The following is an 18,207-nucleotide window of genomic DNA, read 5'->3' as shown; positions in this document are numbered from 1 at the left end:
TTTTCCCGGGAGCATCCCTCGCACGGGGCTGCTGCTTAGCGCTGAAGTATGCGGGCTGTGGCTCAGGTGAGGTAATGGGAGGATGAGGCAATCTGCCAGTCAGGGCTTGATCTTGATTTCCAGGGTGTTTCATGGAGAACACTTTTAACAAGCAGGCCTGACGCCTTAAAAAAAAAGCCAAAAAAGCCGCTCCATCTGGAGCTCGCTGTAACGTGTTGCCTGCGGCAATGGAAACGGCAACGTGCAGGAGCCGAGGGCCGGGGTTTGGGACGGCGCCGCAGAGCACGGGCGGCCGGAGGTCCAAGCCGAGCGGGCCGAGAGCGGCCGGCCGGCGGGGGAGGGGGGCCGGGCTGGGGTGGGCCGGGCCGGCCGCGCCTCCCTCCCGCCCTCCTGAGGGAGCCTTCCCCGGTCCCTCCCCGCCCGCTGCCTCCCTCCCGCGCGGCGCGGCAGGTCGGGGCGTGCGGCGGCGCGGAGCGGCGGCCCAGGGTGAGGCGGAGCGCCCGAAATGGCGGCACCGGTGGGACGGGGAGGCGGGGGGCGCGGCGGCCCCGGGGAGCGGGGCCGGGGAAGGGGCTGGGGCGGCAGCACGGGAGAGCCGGGCACGGCGCGGGCCCCGGGCCCCGTGTGCGGCAGCGGGGCCCGGCGCTCCATCCGTCCCTGCCGGCACCCCGCGCCCGTGGGGACCTGGCCGCGGCCGCCCGACCCCGGCTCGACCGCAGCTCTACCGCTCTGCTTCCCCTCCGGCGCCCTGTGGCACTGCACAGCTCTGCAGGGGCTTGGCCCTTGTATGCTTTGTTGGGTTGGTTTTTTTTCCTTAGAAAAGTGTTTTAACCTGTTGCAGCTGGTGTCATAAACTTTGCACAGCCCGCTGAATTAGTAAAGGTGTTCTGAATGTTGCCATAAGTCTTGTAAAACGATTATTATCCCCCTCCGCCTTTTGTTCCCTTAAATTTCCCTGTTGAACAAATAAAGAGTTGGCCTTTATGCTGGGCTTGTAGGACCCTTGTAGGCGGAGGATGGGGGAGAAGGAGCGCTTGTTTACCACACAGTCCAGGCGATGTTCTGTTCCCTTCTCTTTCTGGAAGCTGCATCAGATGGGGAGCTTATGGCAGTGGGTTATTTCTGCACCGTGGTGTTGCTTGCCATGAGGAATCTTTACTAATAGCTTCTTCTTGTCCTCTCATGAAGAACATAAATTTTTTTATCTTTAAAGTCTGACTTATACTGAGGGCTTTTGTAATCAGCTTGTTGCAGTATCCTGTTGAGTTTTAGCAGTGACGTCTTTATTTCAGGCTACTCTGTAGCATCCCTTAAATTCTGCACTGCTTCACTTCTTTTGTCCTCCTACAGAGGTTCCTGGCTTTCTCTGAGGGTTCATGTGGTGCCCTCTAGAAAAAGAGTCGATTGAAATAGCATCACCCATCAGAGCCCATTTGCTGAGTTTTGAAAGATGTCTCTTTTGAGAAAAGACATTTCCTTTGTGACATACGTGTCCAATGGCAAAGTTCTTAGGGAACCTTTGGGTGTGATGGATGGTCTTACCAGCTGGTATTGTGGAGGCTGAAGAGTCTCTTAGCTTGCCACCAGTACAACGAAGGTCTGTCCCAGTCCTCCTGCCAAAGGACTGTCTGTGGTGGAGGGAGCAGAGTGCCTGTCTTGGCTGAGCTGTGGCTGAGCTCATGGTAACTAGAAAAGTCAGTGCAGAAGTTTCAGTGCATTTATATTCTCTGAAGCATTTTGTGTGCCTAGGACAGGCAGTTCCCAGTCTGTCGATTGTTGGAAGCTGGGCTAGCATCACTTATGCTTTATGCATCTGGTGACAGGTCCCTGTCAAAGGCACAGCTCTGGCTTGCACAGGTGGGCTCTGGTTTGCTCCAGCTGCTCTGGTGCCAGCACTTCTTCGTCAGATGCCCTTGCTGGAAGCTTGAGCTGTGAGCTGGAGGAGGTGGCAGCTTTTGAGCTCCTCCATGTAATTCACCTCAGATCACATCCTGCCTCTGTAGTTTGCTGATGATGTCTTTGAGTTCCTGGCCTGTATTTACTTTTGGTCATATGCTGTATTTCTGCAAAAAGCATGTTTCATTCCAAACTGTTGCATGTGGTCATTGTCCTGTGGCTTCTGCAGTGAAGGAGAATGATTCCCCCAGTTGCTTGGTAAAAGTCCTGGCACTCCCTGCTGTATGCTGACTTCAGGGATCAATGAGAAAATGCCTTTTCTGAGTGCTTGTCCCATCTGTGACACTTCATTTTACTCTGGATTCTGAGGTGGTTAATCACTCTTGTGGTACATTTTGTGAGAATTTAACCAGTTTTATTTCTCTTAACTCAAAGCAGGTGCATTAAAGGGGTTTTATTTGCGACTTGCAGTGCCACATCTGAAAGTGTCTCTCTTTGGGTGTGATACATTCTTCAATAAGGGGGTGGAAGAAAGCTGCTGGTATTCCCTGTCAAGCAAAAATGCTGGGTGGGAGTGGCTGTGAAGGGCTCTCTTTCCCCTTAGGAACTTTCCAGCTGGCCTATCATTCCCAGTAAATAAAAGTTGTAGCATGACTTGAACTGTTTCCATCAGAGATGCACAGAAGGCAACAACTCCCTTGCTCTTGAGACAGCCCTGAGGGGGTTGATTAGAGAGCTGTGTCTCTTCTAGCCAGGTTATCCCACAGGCAAATTCCCTTGTTCCTTCTACATAGTTTGGCTTCTTAGCTCACGAACACATTGAACTATTGGTTATGGATGGAAGGAAAATGTGTGTTTACATGTGTTTGTTTGTGTAACATCTCTTACCACCATGTGTGATAGTCTGCTTGTGGCAGACTATCCTGTCTGGCATTTCCAGGTAATTTGATCATTTATAAAGCAATCATACTGTCCCTCTGGTCTTCTTGTGCCTTCTTAGGCAGAAGCTTAGAAAGAAAAAGATTGACAGCCTTTGAAACAACAACAACAAAAAAAGCTGTGCTTTTTCATGTCCCAGTTTACCATTACTACCCCCAAGCCCTATTCCTTAAGCCTCCTGAGAGGATGTTCTACCCCTCAACTCTACTGTCTGCTCTTGAGCTCAACACTGGGTTATCTCCAGCTCTCCCTGGGTGTGTGCACTGGCAGCTGAGGTCATGGAAAGCCTGAGGGAGGGGTGCTCCTAGAAATGACAGCTCATCTCGGTTTCTCTGGCTTTGAGGAACAGAAGCCTAAGTCTCCCTGGCTGTTTAAAAACCTTCAAGATCCTAAGGGTACAGACCAGGTCTCCTTCTGTCTCATTCACTCATCCTCCCTTTCAGACACTGAGTGGTTTTTCTTTTGCCACAACAAAGCTGCAATGAAATTAACAGGGTCACTATAAAACCATCCCATTTTCCAATTCTTTTTTGTTTGTGCATTTTGACAGAGCTTTTCCCTGAGATGGTGACCATCTTCCCAGTCTGTGAGAAATGTGGTTTTCCCTGCTACCCTGTGTCTGAAGCCAGGGAGGGAGAAATGAGGAATGGCAGATGTGTGGATTGGAGATGAGGTGTTCTGTCAGTTCTGCTGAGAGTGCCTCATTCCGTCCTTCCCCACAGCACAGAAGCTGTTGGCTGCCAGGCCCTTGATCTACCCCTATAGTAGCAGCACTGCTGATGGGCATCTCTCTTCAGTGCTCCTTTCTGTTCTGCCTGCCAGACTCCTCTGGTTGTGATCTCAACAGCCTGGGATCCTGGGGAGTGGATTCAGGGACTCCTACTAAGTCCTGTGTCCTGGCTGCTGGCAGTAATAAAACTCTTGGCAAGATGAGCAGGAGGGTGATGACTATTTTCCATTCCAGGAATTTCATGGCTGAGTAAGAGATATGTTTTGGGCATTTGGGTGTGACCAGCTTGGTCCATGTTTCTAGCCTGAGTTTCTTGTGCTGGTTGGGTGGTATGACCCCACCTCTGTATGGCCAGAGTGCAATAAGCTCAACATGGGACTAAAAGTGTGTCCAGCTCCTTAGAAGGATGCAAGCATGAATTGTTGCCATGACATGCCAGCTGGGCTTTTCATGGAGTTACATATATATATATGTGTGTGTGTGTGTGTGTGTGTGTGTGTGTGTGTGTGTATTTCATGCATGCTTTTGATGCCAGTAGTGGTGGACATTATTGGCGGCAGGATACTGGTTTAGCGGGATAAGGAAGGATATCAGGAATTCTGTTCTGCAACAGTTGAGGGAGGGTCCTTGGCAGCTGTTTAAATTCATTTGGGTGCTGATCTACAGGCACTGTTTGCAGGGTGCAGCCAAGCAAATACACACTGTGCAGCTGTGATGGACATTGCATTGCCTGCATCCCTGTAGGCTGCCATGGAGCTGCCTCTCCTGCCTGCTGAGGTGAGTGAATCCCAGAGGGGGAGTGTGGAGGATGTGGGGTGTGGCACAGCCTCTTAAGAGAGGTGGAAATGAGATGTGTGGGAGGTGCAGGAGAGGATGTTGCTCAGACCCACTGGTTGTTCCTGTCGGCGGTGATGAGGCTTCATAAAGAAAAGCTGAGGCAGAAGTCGGTGACATAAAATGTTTGGCATTGACCATTGTTTCTTATCTGTGGCAGGTGCCAGATCTGGATACAAAAGGAGCAAAGTTCACTTGTTAACTCAGGTTTTCTTTACTTTTATAAGAAAGAAAGCAGTGGGGAGCTGGGGCAGTGGGAAGAGTTGCGAGGGTGAGTGTCTGTGCTTTGGTGAAGTCTGTCCTTGTAGCTGTGATGTGGACACTTAAGAAACAGTGTGATGGACACTTAAGAAACAGTGGAGTTGGGCTGAAATTTGCAGCATGTTTCCCAGATGTCTTTGCCACTGTAGGAGAGGGGTAGGTTTAAAGGAAGAAATACCTTTTGGAGATGCTGTGGGAGAAAGATCTGCTGTACTGTACAAATAGATGAGGTGAAAACATGTCTGATACCTCACACTGGAACACTTCTGCTCCTGTTGGGAAGAAGTGGACAGGAGACAGACCAAGCAGATGATTATTATTTTGCACTATTGGCATTGCATAGTGGAATAACAGGTGTATTTTGGAGTCTGGGCTGCATTTGGATCTTGCTGATCTTGCTGGACTATCCAGTCCCAGCCAGAAAAGTGCTGTACAGCTTCATAGGTGCATCTCAGACAGGAGTGCAATCAGCTCAACACAGACTGAAAGTAGTCCTTGGCAGCTCTTTCAGTACAAGCATATGACTTACCAGCATAGCTGGAGGATGAGCAGTGGATTAATTGGCTCATTCACTAATGAAATTCAGTTAAAACTGGAACCAAGAGTGGTTTGAGTTAGGAATTACTGTGGGAGGTAGGAATTACTGTGGGAGGTAGGAATTACTGTGGGAGAGGTTTCTGTTTTGTGTGGAGTGAGTTGCTGACCTGTTATCTGCTAGAGCAGCAGCCACAATGCCTCTGGTTTTTAGGGAATACTCTGACCCTAATTATCCACCACGGTGCAACAATAAAGAAAACAAGGAGGAAGGATGGTTTTGGTGAAATTTATCTCCTATCAGAGCCAACTGGCAGATGGCAGCCATGCTGACATTTCTGACATGCCAGGCAGTGAGCAGGACTTTTGTAGTGTCTGACAAGGCAGGCGTGAGTCATGGCTTGTGAATGTCAGTATTTCTTCTTAGCTTTGGTGGAATCCAGAAGGGAGAAATTCATATCCCACATCTCACCCCCACACTGCCCTTGGAATGGGCATGGTTGGCTCCTTTTCTCCATGGCCACTGCAAGCTGCATGCAGAGCTCCCAGGGAGGTGGTGGGGAGCTGTGTGTGCCATCACAGGGGTGTGCAGTGAGTGCAGCAGCCAGGCACATGGACACGTGGGAGCACAAAAGAGTCTCGTGGTTCTGTGTTGGGTGCAAGGAATGCGTGGATGGGGGAGTATTAGGCTTTGTGCTTGTGGTTTTGGCTGTTGAAGCATAGAAAGGGTGAGTCCAGTACTGTGTAGAAGTGCCACTTGCTGAGGAGTTGACCTGTGGTTGGTTGCAGGTTCCCCCTTGCTATGTGGAGTAGCCCTTTTCCATCTTTGCTGGGAGACTTGGCTAAAGGCGAGATGTCTGCTGGAGGTGAGGAGACATCTGGTGTGGTCTCCAATGTGCCTTGTCCACTTAGAGGGTTTTTAAAAGGACATATTTCTAGTTATTGGGAAGACCTCTTCCTATATTTGGGGAAGAACTGTCAGGCTGGTTCCTGCACCTTTGACTCCCAGTTGTCTGGGTTTTTTCCTTCTCCTGAGCAGGGAAAGAGTGCAAATGTCTGGCTGAGCTCATGTTTGAGGAATGAGGCTGTGCTCAGCCTCAGAAGTGGGCTCTGGAGAGCCAAACAAAAGCCTGTTCTGTCCATTGTGCACCCCACAGAGCTCACCTCTGGTGTATGCAGTGTGTCTGAGACAGGAAGAAAAAAGGGAACTTCAACCACTGTGCTTAGACTGGGACAAGAGGGTGGTTCCTGACTTCACTGGGCTGTTTGTGCCCTCAGGCACTGTGGAATTGTGCATCCTTCTCACAGGTGTGCTGCTAGAAACCTGGGAGGAGGGAATAGCAGACAGTTGCAGAGGAAAACCTCTGCTTTCACTGGTGTCATGAGCTTTACTTTGGCTGCAACTGTCTCCATGTGGAAGAGAATCCCCTTGTAGAAAAAAGGGTTTTATTGTTTGCTACTTCATCGAGAATTTTAACAATCTTTTAAGAAAAAAAGAAGGGAGGGGAAAGCCAGCTTAGATGAGAGCAGCGAGAGTAGCCAAAATAAATTATTGTAGTTACATCAGTGTGATTCTTATCAATAACACATTTACAGGGGGTAAGTGGGAAGCTGATTTCCTGTGTATGAGGGTGCAACTGCTGTGGATCATCAGTATCCTCATAATTTTTGACACTGATAAGCATGTGTGGCCAGCTCTGGTCTCCTCTCCCTGCAATACCCCACCCTGGACAGTCAGAGCGAGAACACTCTTTTGGCTGAGGTGAGTAATTGGAGGAATATTATCTGTGCTAGAATTGACCTGGTTACTTCCAGCATGGATTTTAGGGTTTTTATAAATTCTTCAAAAGCAAGAGATAAGTTTTGTTTTCTGGTTTTCTCTATCCTTGTCTATCCTAGAGGAGCCTCATTTTCACAGTGGGCATTTACTATTGAAGACAGTGACTCGGTTTCTTCAGAAACTTTTGACTGTGTTCTTCTTGGTTTTTCTCTTGGGTATGTTTTCTTTTAATACTTAAGGACTTACTGGGAGTCTTAACCTACAAGTGAGCTGTGTTGTGGACTGCTTTTCCCCTCCTGCTCACTAATGGCATTGGATAAATTGAAAGATGGATAATGAGTCTGCCCAGCAACGGAGAGCAAAGTGCTCTGCTGCTTTCTGCTGAGCTCAAAGAAGTCTGGATGCTGGGGATGTGCCAGTTATGTTTTTAGAGGCTTCTGAGGGAACAAAGTATGGTTTCTCCCATCTCCTGAAATGTTCTTGAGTCTTCTTGCTATTTGAGGGTTATTCCAGGGTAGAATATGCTACTGTAGAATACAGAGTGGACTGCTTCTAGTCTTTAAATGTTAAACTTTAAAATAACAGGAGATCAGATGAGATGATAATGGTTCCTCCTGACTTGAAAATTGACCTCTAAGGTGGATGGGGTGGTTGCGGGGAGGATTAAGTTTCAAAGTAATTTTAGGCTTTCCTTTATTGAAGCTTCTTCATAGACTCCTAAGTTAACAGGAGGGTGGTTTGGTGGAGAAATCCCCTTCAGCATTTCCCTGCTTCCTTTGAAGTCCAGCTGTTTTGTGCTGGCATCTGTTAGAACCCTTTCCCACTTTCTTTTCCTTGCCAGCTCTAAAAGAAGTAGATGATTACACTCTCATGGTTTAACCCCAGCCAGCAATTATGTACCATGCAGCCACCCGTCCCTCATGCCCCTGCCCTGATGGGATGGAGTGAAGAATCAGTAAAATAATATAATTAAAAGTTATGGGTTGTGATAAGAGCAATTTATCAATTGAACCAATGTAAAATATGACTATAGTAGTAATAATTTTAATAATAACAATAGTAGTAATGAAAAGGAGAGTGAGAGAGAAAAAACCCCAAGAAACACAAATGATGCACAACAAAACTCCATAGCCTGTCCCCCAGCAGTGACCAGCAGCTTCAGGCCAGCTCCCCCCAGTTTATATCCTGAGTCTGACATTCTGTGGCATGGAACATCCCTTTGGCCAGTTTGGATCAGCTGTCCTGGCCATGGTGTTTTCCTTCTTGTGCACCTCCTTACTGGCAGAGCGTGGGAAATGGTCAAGTCCTTGATCTAGAGTAAGCACTGCTTAGCAACAACCAAAACATGTTTGTTATCAACATTGTTCTCAATACTAAATCCAAACCACAGCGCTGCACTGGCTACTAAGGGGAACACTGACTCTATCCCAGCCAAAACCAGGACATACACTGAGACAGACTTGCCCAAGTTGCTGTGCTGATTATGGCTCTGTACCCCTATTGGAGATCTGCCCTTTGCCTGTGCCTTTGCTCGAAGCTGCAGAGAGGGCCAGGGCAAGCCCAGCTCCCCGTGCCACCGGCAGAGCCAGGTGTTTCAGGGAAGCCGTTGTTGCCAAGGGGCTGGGGGATTTCTTTGGAGCTTAGTGGTGCATGCTATGGAACCAGGGACTTCTTTGTAGCTTGTCTCCTGCTGCCCGCCTTGGTGAAGGGCCAGCAAGTAATTGCCTGGAGGCAGCCCTTGCCTCCCGGTTGTTTATTCACATGCTGGTGCCTCCCAGTCAAGTTTGCAGGCTGCTCCAAAAACAGCTGCAGTAAATGGTTTTGGTGGAGTCATTAAAACGTGCTACGCAAGGGCAGGGCGGAAGGGGGAGGAATGTTTTATTTTTGGCTGGAGTTGTTTAATTTTACTGGAAGAACGATCCTTTTCAATGCAGCCTTATGCAGCGTTGATTGAGCATTGTTTCCAGCACTGCTCCTATAGCAACAGGAGAGAGACAGCTCCTATGAACTTCGACTTATAACTCTGGGAAATGAAATGTCATTTAATTGCCCTTGACTGTGCTTGATATTTGATCTGACTCTAATAAAGTGAATTTAGCTGTGGAGAGGAATATAACTCCTCAAATCGTTCAGTGACTGCTTCAGAACACCTCCAGAGACAGTGGTACCGGGGATATATATAAGGACTGATGGTCAGAAGAGATTTCTTGTCCATTCCTGGTGCTGCTGTTAGGAAAGTGGGTATTTCCAGATGGGACTGTTCCCACATGAGGATATTCTGTGTAGAAAGGGAGGCTCCTGAAATTGTCGCTGCATCTGTGGTTGCCATGATGAGTTGAGAGCTGCTGTTGCCCTGTTCTGTGTCTGCACGATGTTCCCTATTCTGTCTGAATGCCAGGGCACTGCAAAGTGCATCACCTCATTCCTGGTACTGCAGGTACCTGCTCCACTGCTGGCATGCTCAGAGGTTTTCTCTGGCATGGCTGGCTTCAGTCCTGAGCTAATCAGCAATTGGGCTGAAGCAGTAAGAATGTTAACCTTGGTTTCCACTGCCAAATCCCTTGTCAACTGGTTTTAAATTTGATTTTGGTGGAGTTCACTCTGAGGCAGGCTGCTTGGAGAGATGTGTGGGGTGACTCCAGAGACTTGCTTTCCTTATTTGCACCACAGAAAGTGAAAGCAGGAACAACACACTCAAAACAAAACAAGTTTTGTACAAAAGCTAAAGCTGGTGTGGGTTTTTGTGCACCTCTTGCTTTGTGCTGTTTGCAGTCAGGTGTCTTGGGCACAGGCAAGGCAGTGAGTTCTAACAAGTAACTTGAAAACTTTGTGGTTTATAGCTTTGTGTTCTGCATTGGTCTTCCAGCAGACAGGACAGCTTGGCTGCATGAGGATGGATGTTGAGGAGAGCAAATTCACTTCTTCTCTCTGCTGGGAGAGGCACTTAATCTCTCTGTGCTCCTGTTATAACCTGCTCTCTTTTTTCTTTATTGGGGTGCTTTGAGGAGACAGAGGATCTTTCAGGCAGTGAGATTATAGAACACTATGTGATTGAGAGGCTAGAGATGTACCTTGTGGTGGCACACAAATTGCCTTCTCTCTCTTCCAAATACTGCTGCATAAGCTTTTAATAGTGGGATTTTAAGCCCTATAGTTTGTTTGTGAGTTTGATGCAGTGGAGATGACAATCTGCGTGGGATATGCACCTGACACTGTGGGGAGGTAGAAAATCTACTGGCTTTTAGCTGAGCACCTTTTCAGTGTACAGATATGTAGGGAACAAAACTGCACTGAGACTGCAGCCAAATTTTGAGTGACTGTGTAGCAGCTACCATACAGCACGTGTCCTTTGGTTAGTCTTTGCTCTCAGCACAAACCACTGTGTAAAAACCCAGCTTTTTGCAGAGAGTGAAAAAATGGTTATCACTGCTGCATTATTTGGAGAGTGCTTTGAATTCCTGTGGAGAGTTGTCTGAATAGGTTTTGTGGAGGCTGGGAGGATTTCTATCTTCCCAGGACTTTTAGTGCTTGTTGACTTGGTTCTAGTACTGGCATGGCTACAGAGCAGGGAGGTTTTGTGAGCACTCTCTGAAAACACTGAGAACCCAGTGGCTTTGCCTCAGAGCACTGGGCTCAAAATGAATGGGATGAATAGGAAGATAATGAATAGGAAGGGATCAGGCAGAAAGCTGATTCGGCACAAAATGCTTTGTTTAGAAGTGTGGTTTAATGCTACTGGTAAATTCTCCAGTGCAGACAAAGCCCTGCTTAAAATTAAAAAAAAGGAAAAGAAAACCCCAAACAAATAGAACCCCACAATGCCCATGAGCAGAGTTGGGAAAATAGAATTTACAATACCAATAGTAGGCTGCAGTGAAGAGTTTGCCTTGTCTGTTGGCTGACCCTGACCTATCTGAACTATTGCTCCTTGTTGTGTCAAACCCTCATTGCTGTGAGCTCTCTGCAAACACAGCCAGGCACTGATTTCTGCAGCTTCCAGTGAGAGAAAAGAGAAGGTTATTGTTCCTCTCCTCAGCTCAATGACTAGTGAAGTGGTTCCTGTGTATAAATAGCGTGAAGTGCTTTGGGATCCTTCAGGATAAAGGAGGCCTTGTGGGATACAAGAGGAGGTTGTTTGACGCAGAAGGAGTTTCCCTTGGTCACACAGTGGGTGCTGGTCTCTGCCTGCCTTCCAGCTCCTGATGGGGACTAGGTGCTTGGAGGGGCTGCTTGTTTCCCTGCTTTCCCACTTCTGGGGGCAGGAGGCATGGGCTTTGTGCTCTCAGGTTGGGGCTGACTGAATGTTTTGTCAGGGAAGGGCTTTTTGTTTGCTTTGTAGTGAAACAGTGCTAGGGTACAGACACACAGTCCCAGGCACGCTTGATCACTCTTATCTTTCTCTCTTATGCTTTCTTTTATTAATGGTTGTAAAATTGGTTTTATGCCAAGGTCCTTGTTATCCTCAAGGATTCTGCAGCCAGGCATTGCCTCACCCAGCTTGGCTAACTCTCTCATAAAACACTTAATGTGCAGTTATGTGGGTGGTGCTGAACATGTAAATCCTTGCTGAGTTTGAAATTTATACTTATTGTTATTAATGCTCCAGTAAGCCCCTCCCCTGGGGGAGTAAACAGTCTTGAAAATATGAGTCAAAGGTCTGAATGCTCTTCTCTGGAGATAGTCTTGTCTCAAAGAGCAGGTGACTGCTCAGGTGTATTAGGCATGCAGCTCCTCTCTGGATACTTGGCTCTTACGAAAGTGAGCAGGAGTTTGGAGGCTGCTCTCTTAAGGGGTCTATTCAAAACACAGCACCTTGAGCCAGGGCAGAAGAAAGGAGGGATTTGGCAAGCATTCTGAGGGGTGACAGCAGAGCTGTCATGTGCCCATGGAGATGTTGCTTTGACACAGACTCTTGATATGAGATCCTCCCAGACTCCCAGAATGGGAATGAATTTACCCTCTTTCAGTTCTTTGGAAAAGTGCTCTCCCAGTCAAGAGGTAGGGTCAAGCAGGGTCTGCCAAAGATGTCAAGGAGGTGGGATTTTGATCAAAATCTGTTCTGTGTGCCTGTTCCCCCCTCCCTCCTAAATTTAAATGACAATTCTTTAGAAGGAGCTTTTGCTCTTCAGTGGATGCCTGACTTATGTTTTGCATTCTCCCCAGTCAAAGGCACAAGTACTTTGACTTTGCAGCACGTTCCAAAGTGCTGAGATGGAAAGCAAAGCATTGAGCTTTGTGTCCTGGGTCAGCTTTCCCTTCTGAAAAGCCAGGAGTCCAGGAGTGTGGGAGCTGCATGAAGCAGATGAATAGAGGGCAGGGCCCTGGGGCTGGTCTTGGTGAGTTTGGGCCCAGGCTCAGGAGGATTAAGAAGTATTGCTTGCCTTCTAGGTGACTGCGCCTTTTCTCCTCTCCCTAGCTACTCTGAAAGTTCCCTTATCTGACCTTTAATTAACGAACCCAAGAACTTTGTTTGGCCTGCCTTCCAGTAGTGTAAGAAATGGAATTTCCGCTTGTTTCTCTGAAGAGATGTTTTTGTGGTCTAGAGGCTGTGTAGTAATGTGAATCAGCAAATTTCTGGCTCTTATTGGCATCATTTTTCACAGGGAATGGAAGCAGGCGTAATCCAAGCTGGTTACAAATGAAGGTGTGTTGTCCATACTGTGCTAGTTTGGGACCCTCTGCCTTAGAAGAACAGGGGAAAGAGAGGATGCTAGAGACCATTTCCAGTACTGCAGACTTATGCAGCCTAGCTGCCTCCACAGAAATGGCAAACCATGGAATGACACACCAAGGTTAGAGGGATGGAGTGCTAGCAAGGACCCACAGCCTGTTGCTCTGCCATGTGCTGGGTACACTGGAGGACATTTCTAAAAAGGTGATGTGGTTGACAGCGCAGGTGAGGTGTCTCTGCACTGGTACACTCAGTGTGGGCAACAAACGAGAGGACCTGGAAGCCACTGTGCTGCTAGAAAGCCACAACCTACTTGCCATGACTGAATCTTGATGGGATGAATCCCATGACTGGAGTGTGGCTATCAATGGCTGCATGGCTTCATCAGAAGGGAGAGCTGAGGAAGGAGAGAGGGTGGGGTTCCCATGACCAGGTTGAAAACTTTATCACTTCAAGGCACTAATGCCAAGAAGGGCTTTGCACTGCACAGAAGGATCTTCATGAGAGTCTTTCTCATAGAGTTGCTTTCAGGCCTTTTCCACCAGAATGAGCTGTCTTTTTGTGTACACAGCCTTGACAGAATTGATAGCAGCATTTACAGGATGCAGCAGTAAATACAAACCTGTTCTGACAGCTTTCTACCAGCAGAAGATGTTCATGCTCCCCCATGCTGCAGTTGAGCTCTTCCCTGTTATCCAGTGCACACTTTGCAGTTTAATCAAATGCATTCAGAAGAGATATTCTGAAATCAGGTGCTCTCTACTTAAAGGACTTGATGGCAAAGCATATAATCATATATTGATTTCAGAATAGTTTTGGGCATAGTTCATGATTCTCTGCATCTCTCTTCTTTTTTTCCTTCAGCTTTCTGCTTTCCTAAATCCAGCAACAGACTATAGCCAGCAAGAAGAGAGGGGGTGGAAAAAAGCCTTTGAAGAGGACTGAACATTTGCACTGGTGCTGTCACCTGCTTTGGTGGTGAAAGGTCAGTGTCAAGACTGCTGATCCATGTTGGCTGTCAGTTTGGGGTGGATAATGGCACACGGTGTGAATTTGACCTCTTTACCTGCAAGCTTCAGAATTCCTCTCCTGGGAAGGCTTTACTTGATTTACTTTTAGCTGCTTTCTGGCAGGTGAGAAGTAGCTGGAGGCCCTTTCTGAGGATGTTCAGTGGAGTAGGTAAAGTGTCAGTGGTAATGTTTTCATCTTACAGAGGGGAACTCAAGAGAGGTCATGCTTTCAGAGGCTGGAATTTAGCCTTGATGAAGAATGTCAGTGAGTTTGCTGAAGATTAAAGTTATTGGCCCACACCTGCACTGCACATACCAAGGGAAGGATGTCTGCTTTGTTTGCTGATGGCTGCCAGGGTTATCTGGCCCAGCTCAGATAGTCTCCAGTGGAACATTTCCCTCCAGGCCAGCAGTGTGCCCAGTGATTGCACTTTTGTTACAGCATAGGTGCAGTGGGATTTCCTGCAGTGAGTCTTTCTTATGTGCTTTGGTAAAGATGTTAGAAGTTATCTAAGTTGTGGTATATGAGTTATCTGTGGAATAGTTGTCACTGACGTGTTGGATACCAATTTGCTTGCTATCACTCAAAAATCAATACTTTTAAATAATGTTGCTTTTAATGGCCTGGGAGCTATTCATTTTCTTTGGCATTGTTTCTTCCCCATCTGTCACATGCTGCTTTAGGGCAGGTTGTGCAGAAAAACCCTGCAGGCCTGGCTTTCTTTGCTGTTTAATTAAGTGCTGTTACTGTGCAAGTTGAGGCAAATGTACCAAGCAGTGTCTGGGATGACTAAATGAATGTCTATCCAGCAGGAGTGTGTGTGTGTGCATGTCATATGCTTTCTGAGCTGGGCTGTGTGTGCATGCTTATGTGTGCCTCTGGATCTGCAAAGAAAAATACAGTGGAGTGGTGTGGAACACACAGACAAGTCCTGCCATTGAAATTTTAGGTTTCACAGTTGTCTGTGCAGTGCTTGTGTTCTCAGATGCTCAGCACCCAGAACTGGAGCCATACTGCTCAACTTCTGGTGAGCTCTTGTGGTCTGGTTTGTCCTAAGGGTTCATGGTAGGATGAGAACCCAAGAAAATCAGACCATAGAATGGTTTCATGTTTGATGTGATCCCAGCCTTGCCTGGCAGTTATGCACTGTATATTCTTACCCTCCTAGGAGGCTGTGGCTTGCAGTCACACAGGGCAGGATGAGCTCACTCTTCATTTTTTTTATCTTTTTGAGATGTTTGTGTAGGTTCCTCGCTTCACTGATATTCTACTGTTATCCACTCTTACTCACATACTTCATTGTTAGCATCTCTCAATCTCTGATGTATTTGAACCAGCAAGCCTCATAAATCATTGCCAAAGTCGCTTTACCAGGCATTCCTCTCATTATAAGTATGTATTTTACTAATCATAAAAGAGGTTGTTCCAGTTCACTGGCTGAAGTAGTCTTTGCTGGCAAAAGCACTTTTGAGTTCATGAAATCATGTTGGTGTCGGTCTTTTGCCAATTTGCCAGTCACCTGGAGCCTGTCATGCCTCTCAGCTGGCATTCCTCCATCAGCAGAGTTTCTCAGTGCAGATCCTCAAAAAATGACTGGCTTTAGAGAAAGGTGAGGGTCTTGCACTGGGGAGGAAGAGAGATGCAAGGGTCAGACTGAGGGAGTTGCCCAAGTCTATGCACGAAGTCTGTGTCAGAGTGGGAAGCTGGATTCAAGCTGTTCAACTCCCAGTTTCTTGAATTAATCTACAGACTGTTACCCCTCCTTTTCCTCTACAGGTTCTGTCACTTGTTTTTTCCTCTCAGCTTAATGCATTTTGCTTTCCCTAGAGAATTATTTCTCTCTGTCATTTCTGTTGCAGTGTGTATGTGTGTGGGCTTAGTAGGAACCTCTTGTTGATTCTCGTGACTTCCATAAAAATACTTCTTTCCATTGTGTGACTAAATTTCACAGTCTGTATTCCTTGATTGCCTGCTGAAATTTAACTTGCTGATGAAGCTACTGTCTGCTGGACTGGACCAAGTAAACTTCATTATGGAAATACTTTTAGTCTTCTAACCACTTTTTCAGTTAGCAAAGTACTTCCCATTATGAAGCTCATGTTTAATTAATATGTTTTTATGTAATTGTAAATATACCCTTGTGGCAGAGCTTTCCATTTCCTGTTCATCAGAGAGCTCATGTGTAATTATTGATAGTGATTCAGAACAGGTTTTTTTTCCACAGTGTTTAAAATAGAACAGAATTTTGAGTGTTAATTACTGTTGCTGCTCCTTGTCCAGTTTCAAGAGTGATTCCTATCAGTTCTGAGGGCTTGTTAAAAGGATGACTGAAGGCAAGAGACTCTGGCTATGTCAGTGAATTCAGGATGAGGCCCTCATATTCATCCTGGTGCTGTGACACTGATCAACACCTCTGTGCTTTTTGGGACCACAAGGCTCAGAGCCTGAAGTGCCCCTAAGCCTGGGAAGCAGATTGTGGTTCCCCCCTCCCGCTCGGGGGCTGCTTGGGAAAAGCATTTCGCTGTAGTCTCCTGCGCTCTCTTGCTTTCCCCGAAGACCAGGATAGCTCCCTGATACCCGATCCTGTCTTTGCAGGTGATGGGAGGCAGCAGATCACCCTGTGTGAGGCAAGGAGCACAACCACCCCTTCCAAAAAGAGGGTCTGCAGAGCTGCCTTTCCCTTAATAGTTGGCTGGGTGAGTCAGTAAGCATGCAGAGGCAGCCAGTGCCATCAGCTCTGCTCCTGGCTAGGAAGGATAGATCAAACAGGAGACAGCCCTGATTGCTTTCTGATTCATGGTCTGCCATCCCTGGTGATTCACCCTGCTTTATAAACCTGCAGCTGTTCCCTGCCAGCTCTCTGGAAACAGGCATATCCTCTCCTGCCAGCAGCGAAGCCAGGCTGCCTGAAAGGCCTGGACCCAGTGCTGGGTGGAGCAGGATCTTGAGGGGGATTTCAGACTGCCTGTCATCTGATGCAAGTGCAGTCTCAGCTGTGTGTCTGCCCAGTCCTCACCCTGGACTAGATGGAGTTGTGACTTGAGATTTCTGAGCTCTTGGAACAGAAGGAGGGACAAGTTAGTATCCCTTGCTAGGGCCCAGCACCTGCTGTATGGCAATAGGTAGGGGACAGACAGACGGATGGAAGGAAGCAGTGAAGGAAGACTGGTTCCTAAAACCCTCGGGAGCAAGAGGGAAAAGAGGGAAACTGAGCCAAGAAGCCTAAGGACAGAAATCATGGTTATCCTCCCCTGGTCAGTCTCTGCAAACCTGCAGTGCACGTTCCTCTACATACAGCCCTGATATTAGGAGGGGTGGCCAGATGTCCTGTTACTGGAAGACATCTCCCAGATCTGGGTTGAGGTACCTGTTCTGAGTTGTGCAGGCATGTGTGGCTGCCTTGCTGCTGTCATTCTTGTTCTGTAGCTTAATGAAGCCTCTGGGAACTATAAATCTGTCACCTTCCATGAATGCTGTGTTCTTGGGGCTCTTCTCATGGAGGATTTGCAAGCCTGGTGGGTGCATACAGTACCAGCAGCATCCATTCCTTCCCAAAGCCCGGGGCACTTGTGCTGCAACATGGTAATTAATCTGAGCATTGCTGGAGGTTATGATCTTTTCTGGAGATAACTCTGAAGAGTTGTTCTCCTTGATCTGTGCCACCATCTCAGAGCTGCTCCCTTTGCCAGTGAAGCAACATTATCCTGCCAGCTGCTGTTGCCAGATGTTATTCTGGAGAAAAATATTTTCTTGTGAAATCATGATGGAAATGGGAATGGGTGGGACTGTTGGCATGTTCACACTCTTGCTTTCCTTGTTAGCTTCATTTGTTAGTTTCTAAAGCAGGGGCCTGGTTGGGGCTTTTGAGTGGACTGGCATGAAGCACAAGGAAATAGTTTCCTGCAAATAAAATATAATTATGCTGCAGAATGGGCAGCTGCTGTTCCCAGCCTTGGTTCATCTGGCTCTAAAGCCAGACGTTAGAAGTGTGGTGGCAAAGATAATGCTGATAGTCAGCTGATGTGCATCCTGGCTGTGTGTACCTGTTTCTCACTTTCTTTGTTGTCAGGTGTTTTGCCAAGGTAGATGAGTCTGTACTGCATGGCTGGGTGTAGCTGCAGTGGCTCCCTGGAGGGAGTTTCTTCACTTGTATGAAGAAGTTTTGTATATGAACTAAGCATGAACTCCATGCCTCTGGAAAAATGTAGAGGCTGTTTGCCTTCCTGCTTCCAGGGAAATTGCTGGTTTAGGAAAACGTTGCACTCTGATGTTGGTGCACAATGTTTGCATCATTCCTCGCTGGCTGGTGTGGGAGGAAAGAGATGATTTTTTAATTGAATGCAAGTGGTGAGGACTTGGTTGCACTTCTGCATCCTGCCTCACATAGGTGATGCTGGCAGCAATACTCTGTACAGTGCTTTTGTTGTGTCTGCCTGGTCAGGCAGTGATGAGAATATTTTTTTGAAAGGTTCAGACTTTGAGGTCTGAACAACAGACAGAGAAGTAACGTGGAGCTGTGCTTGCTGCAGACCCACTTCTGGGAAATGTGCT

General features: G+C 47.3%; 1 protein-coding gene across 4 annotated transcripts in view; it reads left to right on the top strand.

The window, feature by feature from the left end:
- The first annotated feature begins 414 nt into the window (after positions 1-414).
- CD151 (CD151 molecule (Raph blood group)) overlaps positions 415-18,207 on the top strand; it is a 31,527-nt gene continuing 13,734 nt past the window's right edge. The window contains exons 1-4 of one of the 4 annotated variants that reach the window (XM_050975279.1): positions 426-486; positions 4,245-4,342; positions 13,510-13,630; positions 16,252-16,352. The gene's annotated coding sequence lies outside the window, so the exon portion shown is untranslated. Of the gene's footprint in view, positions 487-4,244; positions 4,343-13,509; positions 13,631-16,251; positions 16,353-18,207 lie in introns of all 4 variants that reach the window. The other 3 variants (XM_050975277.1, XM_050975278.1, XM_050975280.1) reach the window with 3 other exon arrangements.

Source organism: Serinus canaria, chromosome 5, assembly GCF_022539315.1.
Source record: "Serinus canaria isolate serCan28SL12 chromosome 5, serCan2020, whole genome shotgun sequence".
NCBI lineage: Eukaryota > Metazoa > Chordata > Aves > Passeriformes > Fringillidae > Serinus > Serinus canaria.
The sequence above is the reverse complement of the archived record's forward strand: the minus strand, read 5'-3'. Positions and strand labels throughout refer to the sequence as shown.